This window comes from Salmo salar, chromosome 15 (assembly GCF_965601325.2).
Source record: "Salmo salar chromosome 15, fSalSal1, whole genome shotgun sequence".
NCBI classification, from domain to species: Eukaryota; Metazoa; Chordata; class Actinopteri; order Salmoniformes; family Salmonidae; genus Salmo; species Salmo salar.
The window spans coordinates 110,902,501-110,912,500 of record NC_138305.1 but is presented as its reverse complement, the minus strand read 5'-3'; the positions used below and the strand labels follow the sequence as shown (position 1 = coordinate 110,912,500).

Below are 10,000 nucleotides of genomic sequence, written 5' to 3'. Positions count from 1 at the left end.
CTAATGACTGAAGGTAAAGCATGGATTGAGGTATATGTTATATTTGGGCGGGAGGTATCTTTAAACCAGCCTTTGATTAAATAAAGAAAATGGCAATGAATGAACTACTGTAATTGATAAAATATTAAATTGTATTTGATTATAAAGTGTTTTATAGAATGACCATTTTAATGTGCTTGTCTGTGCTGACAGACGGGAGCGAAGAGACACCATTTTGTCACTGGAAGATTTGAAGCAAAGCAAGCTAATCTACTTAGCATGAAATAAATAGTTAGAAATGTAAAAACACCACTCCAAACTATACAGTGTTTGTAGCATTACATTCTGATAGGTCAAAACACAACTCCAAACTATAGACAGTGTATGTAGCATTACATTCTGATGGGTCAAAACACCACTCCAAACTATAGAGAGTGTATGTAACATTATGTTCTGATATGTCAAAACACCACTCCAAACTATAGACAGTGTTTGTAGCATTACATTCTGATAGGTCAAAACACCACTCCAAACTATAGACAGTGTTTGTAGCATTATATTCTGATAGGTCAAAACACCACTCCAAACTATAGACAGTGTTTGTAGCATTACATTCTGACAGGTCAAAACACCACTCCAAACTTTGGACAGTGTTTGTAGCATTATATTCTGATAGGTCAAAACACCACTCCAAACTTTGGACAGTGTTTGTAGCATTACATTCTGATAGGTCAAAACACCACTCCAAACTATAGTGTTTGTAACATTACATTCTGATAGGTCAAAACACCACTCCAAACTATAGTGTTTGTAACATTACATTCTGATAGGTCAAAACACCATAGAACAAACACAATACTGTATGTAGCACACAGGCATATACAGAGGGACATTTTGCATGCACAACACCATACTCCAAACCACAAAGGGGTGCGGCTAGTTGAGAGACTAGCCTGTGTACCACACAGTCATATTCAGATCGTACCTTACTGCTTTCAACATACAGTGCATGGGTTTTGCATTGAAAGTAAATTACCAGAATTTTCAGTTCTCTCTCTCTCTCTCTCTCTCTCTCTCTCTCTCTCTCTCTCTCTCTCTCTCCCCCCCCCCCCCAGGCACCAGATAATTTAGCAGGATTAAATCTTGGCTGTGACAGTCAAGAAGAACAACACAACCCATCATGGTGATGAAAGCATGGTGTAGATTATTCTGAGGGTGCGTCCCTATAATACTTTACCTCTCCCCCCCTCCCCCGAAGTGTACACTTGTTCACTTCTTCCCTCAAATATAAAAGCCTTGACTAGCTGATCATAACAGACTTAAGTGATCATAGCTAGTGTTAGGCCTTGTAGTTTTTGTTGTTGTTGTTGTCCTTACTAGCTGATCATAGTGAGATACACCTGCATTAGCTCCCCCAAGCTAATGCCTAGACTTTATCTCAGCTGGCTAACACAGATTCCACGAGACCCGGATTCGAACCTACATGCAGACAGGCGATCTTTATAGATCTTTAAAAAACCTTTAAAGACCTGTATAGATCTTTATAGCCCTTTATAGCCAGACTGCATAGACACAGTGTGCAGAGTAAGTTAGTTAGGAAGATATGTTAAAATGTTAATGCAGCGTTTCCAAAACTAGGTCCCTGGGGAACTCAAGGAGTGCACGTTTTGGTTTTTCTCCTCTAGCGTTACACAGCTGATTCAAATCATCACAGCTTGATGATGAGTTTATTACTTTTTAATCAGCTACGTAGTGCTAGAGCAAAAACAAAAAAAAATGGGGTCCCCAGGTCCGAGTTTGAGAAATCCTGGGTTAAGGGCACCAGACTTTCTACACACCAGATATACATAGCGCATTCCGGAAAGTATTCAGACCCCTTCCCTTTTTCCACATTGTGTTACGTTACAGCCTTATTCTAAAATGTATTAAATACATTCCCCCCCCCCCATCAATCTACACAAAATACCCCAATAATGACGAAGCAAAAAAACAGATTTAAAAAAAAAAAAATTCTATGTTTGCAAATGTATTTAAAAAAAATATTCTGCATCCCAAATGGCACCCTAGTCCCTACATGCGGGGACTACAATTATTATTATTTTGAAATGTAACCTTTATTTAACAAGGCAAGTCAGTTAAGAACAAATTCTTTGCAGTAGGATGTCGTTTGGGACACAGTGCCTGCCCAGTGTATATAAACACATGTAATAAGCAGTTACATCACAGATGTACAGGTTTTCATCTATTTGTCACTTGTTGTGGTTAATAATATTGTATTGTTTCTGAATGCAGCATCAACAGGGGAGTTTTGAACTATGAGAAATGAAAAGCACTTACTGAAATGAAAAATGAAAAATAAAGTTATTCATAAAAAAAAAAATGTTTTCGGTGAATTGTTTTCTGTTTTCGTCATGTGACCTAGTCTCTCGCTTGACAGACATACACTGACTGGGAAAACACTCCCTCTTTAATGTTACTTTATTACCTATGTAATACACTGCTTTTGTAGGTCCTGATTAAAGGGTGCCGTTTGGGGTACATGTGAGCTGTGAAGCCTACTGTATGTGTGTTGCAGTGTTAATCTCTGCAGGGCTGGAACAGGCAACATTATCCATTGAGGTATCATATAATTATATCACACAGCAGATTCCCCCAGTTATCACACAGCAGATTTCCCCAGTTATCACACAGCAGATTTCCCCAGTTATCACACAGCAGATTCCCCCCCTGATCAAGTTATCACACAGCAGATTTCCCCAGTTATCACACAGCAAATTTCCCCAGTTATCACACAGCAGATTTCCCCAGTTATCACACAGCAGATTCCCCCAGTTATCACACAGCAGATTCCCCCAGTTATCACACAGCAGATTTCCCCAGTTATCACACAGCAGATTTCCCCAGTTATCACACAGCAGATTCCCCCAGTTATCACACAGCAGATTCCCCCAGTTATCACACAGCAGATTTCCCCAGTTATCACACAGCAGATTTCCCCAGTTATCACACAGCAGATTTCCCCAGTTATCACACAGCAGATTCCCCCAGTTATCACACAGCAGATTTCCCCAGTTATCACACAGCAGATTCCCCCAGTTATCACACAGCAGATTCCCCCAGTTATCACACAGCAGATTCCCCCAGTTATCACACAGCAGATTCCCCCCCTGATCAAGTTATCACACAGCAGATTCCCCCAGTTATCACACAGCAGATTTCCCCAGTTATCACACAGCAGATTTCCCCAGTTATCACACAGCAGATTCCCCCCTGATCAAGTTATCACACAGCAGATTTCCCCAGTTATCACACAGCAGATTTCCCCAGTTATCACACAGCAGATTCCCCCAGTTATCACACAGCAGATTTCCCCAGTTATCACACAGCAGATTTCCCCAGTTATCACACAGCCGATTCCCCCAGTTATCACACAGCAGATTCCCCCCCTGATCAAGTTGTTTCCAGTGTATTAACCGATTATAATTAGATACTGTATATAAGTAGTGCTCCAAACAGCACCTTATTCCTATGGCACTTGATCAAAAGTAATGCACTACACAGTGATATGATATACAGTGCATTCGGAAAGTATTCAGCCATCTTGACTTTTTCCATATTTTGTTACGTTACAACCTTATTTGAAAATGTATTTAAAAGTAATAATAATTCTCATCAATCTACACCACTGTACCCCATAATGACAAAGCGAAAATAGGTTTTTAGAAATTTTTGGCAAATGTATTAATAAAACAGAAATTTCTTATTTACATAAGTATTCAGACCCTTTGCCATGAAAATTTAAATTGAGATCAGGTGCATCCTGTTTCCATTGATCATCCTTGAGATGTTTCTACAACTTGATTGGAGTCCACTTGTGGTAAATTCAATTGATTGGACACGATTTGGAAAGGCACACACCTGTCTACAGTGGGGGAAAAAAGTATTTGATCCCCTGCTGATTTTGTACGTTTGCCCACTGATAAAGAAAGGATCAGTCTATAATTTTAATGGTAGGTTTATTTGAACAGTGAGAGACAGAATAACAACAAAAATATCCAGAAAAACGCATGTCAAAAATGTTATAAATTGATTTGCAGGGAAATAAGTATTTGACCCCCTCTCAATCAGAAAGATTTCTGGCTCCCAGGTGTCTTTTATACAGGTAACGAGCTGAGATTAGGAGCACACTTAAAGGGAGTGCTCCTAACCACAGCTTGTTACCTGTAAAAAAGACACCTGTCCACAGAAGCAATCAATCAATCAGATTCCAAACTCTCCACCATGGACAAGACCAAAGAGCTCTCCAAGGATGTCAGGGACAAGATTGTAGACCTACACAAGGCTGGAATGGGCTACAAGACCATCGCCAAGCAGCTTGGTGAGAAGGTGACAACATTTGGTGCGATTATTCGCAAATGGAAGAAACACAAAAGGACTGTCAATCTCCCTCGGCCTGGGGCTCTATGTAAGATCTCACCTCGTGGGGTTGCAATGATCATGAGAATGGTGAGGAATCAGCCCAGAACTACACGGGAGGATCTTGTCAATGATCTCAAGGCAGCTGGGACCATAGTCACCAAGAAAACAATTGGTAACACACTACGCCGTGAAGGACTGAAATCCTGCAGCGCCCGCAAGGTCCCCCTGCTCAAGAATACATATTCATGCCCATCTAAAGTTTGCCAATGAACATCTGAATGATTCAGAGGACAACTGGTGAAAGTGTTGTGGTCAGATGAGACCAAAATGGAGCTCTTTGGCATCAACTCAAGTCGCCGTGTTTGGAGGAGGAGGAATGCTGCCTATGACCCCAAGAACACCATCTCCACCGTCAAACATGGAGGTGGAAACATTATGCTTTGGGGTGTTTTTCTGCTAAGGGGACAGGACAACTTCACCGCATCATTTGACGGGGACATGTACTGTCAAATCTTGGGTGAGAACCTCCTTCCCTCAGCCAGGGCATTGAAAATGGGTCGTGGATGGGTATTCCAGCATGACAATGACCCAAAACACACAGCCAAGGCAACAAAGGAGTGGCTCAAGAAGAAGCACATTAAGGTCCTGGAGTGGCCTAGCCAGTCTCCAGACCTTAATCCCATAGAAAATCTGTGGAGCGAGCTGAAGGTTCGAGTTGCCAAACGTCAGCCTCGAAACCTTAATGACTTGGAGAAGATCTGCAAAGTGGGACAAAATCCCTCCTGAGATGTGTGCAAATCTGGTGGCCAACTACAAGAAACATCTGACCTCTGTGATTGCCAACAAGGGTTTTGCCACCAAGTACTAAGTCATGTTTTGCAGAGGGGTCAAATACTTATTTCCCTCATTAAAATGCAAATCATTTTAGAACATTTTTGACATGCGTTTTACTGGATTTTTTTGTTGTTATTCTGTCTCTCACTGTTCAAATAAACCTACCATTAAAATTATAGAGTGATCATTTCTTTGTAAGTGGGCAAACGTACAAAATCAGCAGGGGATCAAATACTTTTCCCCCACTGTATATAAGGTCCCACAGTTGACAGCACATTTCAGAGCAAGAACCAAGCCATGAGGTCGAAGGAATTGTCCGAAGAGCTCCGAGACAGGATTGTGTCGAGGCACAAATCTGGGGAAGGGTACCAAAAAATGTCTGCAGCATTGAAGGTCCCCAGGAACAGAGTGGCCTCCGACATTCTTAAATGGAAGAAGTTTGGAACCACCAAGACTCTTCCTAGAGCTGGCCGCCCGGCCAAACTGAGCAATCGGGGAGAAGGCACTTGGTCAGGGAGGTGACCAAGAACCCGATGGTCACTCTGACAGAGCTCTAGAGTTCCACTGTGGAGATAGGAGAACCTTCCAGAAGGACAACCATCTCTACAGCACTCCACCAATCAGGACTTTATGAGAGAGTGGCCAGATGGAAGCCACTCCTCAGTAAAAGGCACATGACAGCCCGCTTGGAGTTTGCCTAAAGGTACCTAAAGACTCTCAGACCATGAGAAACAAGATTATCTGGTCTGATGAAACCAAGACTTAACTCTTTGGCCTGAATGCCAAATGTCACATCTGGAGGAAACCTGGCACCATCCCTACGGTGAAGCATGGTGGTGGCAGCATCATGCTGTGAGGATGTTTTTCAGCGGCAGGGACTGGGAGACTAGTCAGGATTGAGGGAAAGATGAACAGAGCAAAGTACAGAGAGATCCTTGATGAAAACCTGCTCCAGAGCACTCAGGACCTCAGACTGGGGCGAAGGTTCACCTTCCAACAGGACAACGACCCCAAGCACACAGCCAAGACAACGCAGGAGTGGCTTCGGGACAAGTCTCCAAATGTCCTTGAGTGGGCCAGCCAGAGCCCGGACTTGAACCAAAATCGAACGTATCTGGAGAGACCTGAAAATAGCTGTGCAGCGACGCTCCCCATCCAACCTGACAGAGCTTGAGAGGATCTGCAGAGAAGAACGGGAGAAACTCCCCAAATACAGGTGTGCCAAGCTTGTAGCGTCATACCCAAGAAGACTCGATGCTGTAATCGCTGCCAAAGGTGCTTAAACAAAGTACTGAGTAAAGGGAGTGAATACTTATGTAAATGTTGCCATTTAGGACACATTATCAGTTCTGTCATCTCAGTTCAGCGATGACTCAGCCCCAATCTGTTCCATCTGGAATTAATTTATTAAATACTAAAGCAATATCAACACATTGAGATTTAAATAACGTATTATCTTAAAGCAAGATAGATACTGTATCTCCACAATAAATGATATTATATAAATATCTTGAGAATTAAATCAATTTGAAATCTTTAATAAAGCAAGATACATATTAAATCGTCAAAGAAAGATTTAATATCTCAAGAATTAATGAATGCAATAAATCCTAAAGCAAGATAAATATCTCCATGATGATGATAATAATTTAAACATTAAGATCTGCCAAATCCAGAAAGACATGGTGATCTAGCCTGGGTGAATGTTTCTGTGTCCTTGCCAACTCATGCCAACTCATGCCAATCATGCCAAATGACAGTGGCAACAATAGAGCTGTCAAGAGCACAAACAGTGAGTGGGACCACGCTATGCTGCTTGGGATCTTTAAAGAAGACTATAGAACAGTTAAAATCAGTTTGGTAATACAGAAGATAATGACGATGGTATCTCTTGACTCAGTCCTACTCTTTGATTATTAGAATGAATTCTATCGGTATCGGTATGCCTGCTTCCTAAATGGCATCCTATTTCCTTTATAGTGCACTAATTACAACACAGTACAACCTGCTGCAGGGCTGGAGAGAAAGGTTTACCTCCCTACAACACAGTACAACCTGCTGCAGGGCTGGAGAGAAAGGTTTTCCTCCCTACTACACAGTACAACCTGCTGCAGGGCTGGAGAGAAAGGTTTTCCTCCCTACTACACAGTACAACCTGATGCAGGGCTGGAGAGAAAGGTTTATCTCCCTACCACACAGTACAACCTGCTGCAGGGCTGGAGAGAAAGGTTTATCTCCCTACCACACAGTACAACCTGCTGCAGGGCTGGAGAGAAAGGTTTACCTCCCTACCACACAGTACAACCTGCTGCAGGGCTGGAGAGAGAAAGGTTTATCTCCCTACCACACAGTACAACCTGCTGCAGGGCTGGAGAGAAAGGTTTACCTCCCTACAACACAGTACAACCTGCTGCAATGTTACAGGTGTGACTCATTTGCAATGTTTAACCTAACGAGCATTTCTATTGGTTAATTGCTCGGTCATGTGACTTGAGATTCTTCGGCGTCTGTCCACAGGAAGTGGGTCTGGAGGTATGGTGGAACCGTTGAGAAAAGCATGTAATGGCTCCTGAGAGGACATGACATACGGTAGCCGTGTGTAATATACTGTATGGTGTGAACTGCCTGACCACGGATATACGTAACTTATGACAACGTCATCAACGAGGCTACAGCTCGATAGCCACAAGACACTTTCACAATGCCACCGCTGAAGGTCATATATTGTCACGTTCTTACCAGTAAAGGGGTTATTGGTTATTGTAGTTTGGTGAGGACGTGGCAGGGGGTGTTTGTTTTATGTGGTTCGGGGTTTGTTGGGTTATGTTATTATGTAAGAGGGGTGTTTGTTTAGAGTGTTTTGGGGTTTGTTGGGCTATGTTCTTGTTAGTTTATTTCTATGTTAGTTCTAGTCTTTCTATGTCTATGTTTAGTTAATGGGGTTGACCTTCAATTGGAAGCAGCTGCTCCTCGTTGCTTCTAATTGAAGGTCTTATTTAAGAGGGGGTGTTTTTTCCTATGGGATTTGTGGGTAGTTGTCTCCTGTTTAGTGTCTGAGCACCTGACAGGACTGTTTAGTGTCTGAGCACCTGACAGGACTGTTTAGTGTCTGAGCACCTGACAGGACTGTTTAGTGTCTGAGCACCTGACAGGACTGTTTAGTGTCTGAGCACCTGACAGGACTGTTTAGTGTCTGAGCACCTGACAGGACTGTTTAGTGTCTGAGCACCTGACAGGACTGTTTAGTGTCTGAGCACCTGACAGGACTGTTTAGTGTCTGAGCACCTGACAGGACTGTTTAGTGTCTGAGCACCTGACAGGACTGTTTAGTGTCTGAGCACCTGACAGGACTGTTTAGTGTCTGAGCACCTGACAGGACTGTTTAGTGTCTGAGCACCTGACAGGACTGTTTAGTGTCTGAGCACCTGACAGGACTGTTTAGTGTCTGAGCACCTGACAGGACTGTTTAGTGTCTGAGCACCTGACAGGACTGTTTAGTGTCTGAGCACCTGACAGGACTGTTTAGTGTCTGAGCACCTGACAGGACTGTTTAGTGTCTGAGCACCTGACAGGACTGTTTAGTGTCTGAGCACCTGACAGGACTGTTTAGTGTCTGAGCACCTGACAGGACTGTTTAGTGTCGTTTGTTGTTTTGTATACGTGTTTCGTTTGTTTTTTCCTTCTTTTGATGTAATAAAGAAGATGAGTATTACACGTTCCCGCTGCACCTTGGTCCAATCCTTACGACGCCCCGTTACACTCGCCCTTTAAATTCACTGTGAAAATACTTCCATGTCCCCTCTGCTTACCTTTTATTAGATTGGTTTAAATGCAACGTCTAATTTAATAAAGGGGAATGCGGGTTCCTTGCAGTTGTTATCCTCTCTTGCAAGAAGTTCACAATTGTTTTTGTGCTGTGCATATAAACTGAGTGTGTAGACTGACCGGGTGAATCCAGGTGAAAGCTATGATCCCTTATTGATGTCACTTGTTAAAGATGAGTATTACACGTTCTCGCTGCACCTTGGTCCAATCCTTACGATGCCCCGTTACATATATATCATATGTACTGAATACTATTGCGGTAGATGACAGCAGCTGCAGTCAGACAGACTATTGTGGTGTGTTTTTATCTACATGAATGATATCTGCCTACACAGCGCTGAAGAGGTAACGAATCACAAACCAATCACAAAACCAAAACAACAATATGTCTGTACTGAGAATTATTAAGAAACTGCAGCATCATACACCCTAGAGATATTATCCTGGTATTTTATGTAATTACAAACACCTGCACAACATATAGCTCAAATGCCACAACTGAAACAACAATTATATACTGTTAGTACATGGTAGCTATGCATTTAAGTTAGCATCAAATGCTATATTGTCCCGACCATACAGCAACAGGTTTTATATCCATACTGTGCATCAGATTACCAGGGTTTCTGACAAAATCCCAAACTTATTTACTTTGACCAGGGGGTTTTCAAAACCCCCCCTCCCCAGCAATTCCATGTATTTGAACTAACCTAACACATCTGATTAAACTGGTCAACTAATCATCAAACACTTGACTAAGTACATACAGGTGAGCTAGTTCAGAGCTACGACAACATGGGTCCCGTGTGGCTCAGTTGGTAGAGCATGGTGTTTGTAACGCCAAGGTTGTGGGTTAGATTCCCACAGGGGACCAGTACGGAGAAGAGGGGAAAAAAGTATGAAATGTATGCATTCACTACTGTAAGTCGCTCTGGATAAGAGC

General features: G+C 42.5%; 1 non-coding gene across 1 annotated transcript; it reads left to right on the top strand.

The window, feature by feature from the left end:
• Positions 1-9,855: 9,855 nt before the first annotated feature.
• trnat-ugu (transfer RNA threonine (anticodon UGU)) lies at positions 9,856-9,931 on the top strand. The gene has a single exon. It is a non-coding gene; the product is annotated as a tRNA-Thr (tRNA).
• Positions 9,932-10,000: the final 69 nt, after the last annotated feature.